Below are 1143 nucleotides of genomic sequence, written 5' to 3' on the forward strand. Positions count from 1 at the left end.
GACAAATATCTACACACACATATATACACATACATATGTGTATATACACACACACACAATTATTTGTCAGAATATCTTCATTAGCAAAAAGTGAATATCAGCTCCCACCATTAAATTGGGTAAGTATTCTATTATGTGGAACACAACTAATAATATATTAAAAATAAATATAAAACATGCTGAAAAGTTAAAAAAAAAAAAAGCAATTTTAAGAATAGTATATATAGTTGGATCTTATATAAAAATAAATTTTAAAGTACTGTTGATATAATGTACCAAATAATGTCACCTAGGGTATGAGTTCTGGGAGACTTTTTCTTTGTCAAGTTTTAATTTATGTAATGTTTGAATTCTAAATTTCGTATAACTTTATTACTTTTGTAACTACAGAACTACAGACATTCTAAAGTACACGTAGATCTACTGACACATAAAAACGTCAACAAAACACCTTCTAAAGAAAAAATGCAGGTTAAAGCAACATATTCCCATATTTACGTTTCTAAAAAGTTACACACAAAAAAAAAAAAAATAAATAAATAATAAAAAGTTACAGGCAGAACAAGAAAAAAAATCTGGAAGGCTACACTAGAATGCTGACAATGGCTATTCGGGATGGTGCTATTCTGTGTGATTTTCACTGTCATCTTTCTAACTTTCTGGGTTGACTCCTTCAAAAAACAATAATAATAAAGACTATATGTTATTCTTACATATTAAAGTCTCATGTAAAAATTTCACCTTTAATTTTCCCTTTCAAACTTTGTTAAGAGACAGTAAAATTCAACATGAAGTAGTTCAACAATAATAAATGATTTTAATTTTTCTTTTTCTCCACAGTCACTCAACAGACGATATAGATTTAGCCTGCTTTAAAAAAGAAAAAAAATCAATGGAACAGGACAAGTAATAGGGCCTACACCATCAACAAAAAGTGATTGCTTCTGGGAGGCACCTGTGGCTCAAAAGGCTAGGGTGCCGGGGCCTCATATGCCGGAGGTGGTGGGTTCAAACCCAGCCCCAGCCAAAAAAAAAAAAAAGTGACTGCTTCCAGCTTTACTATGAAAAGAGACATGGGGTGGTGCCTGTGGGTCAAGGAGTAGGGCACCAGCCCCATATGCTGAGGGTGGCAGATTTGAGTCC

General features: G+C 32.6%; 1 protein-coding gene across 1 annotated transcript in view; it reads right to left on the reverse strand.

Annotated features, from left to right (window-relative positions):
* Positions 1-1143, reverse strand: part of MYO1D (myosin ID) — a 367217-nt gene that overhangs the window by 335237 nt on the left and 30837 nt on the right. The gene's annotated exons all lie outside the window — the stretch shown is intronic.

Source organism: Otolemur garnettii, unplaced genomic scaffold, assembly GCF_000181295.1.
Source record: "Otolemur garnettii isolate 467f Iridium unplaced genomic scaffold, OtoGar3 scaffold00112, whole genome shotgun sequence".
In the NCBI taxonomy this organism is placed as follows: domain Eukaryota; kingdom Metazoa; phylum Chordata; class Mammalia; order Primates; family Galagidae; genus Otolemur; species Otolemur garnettii.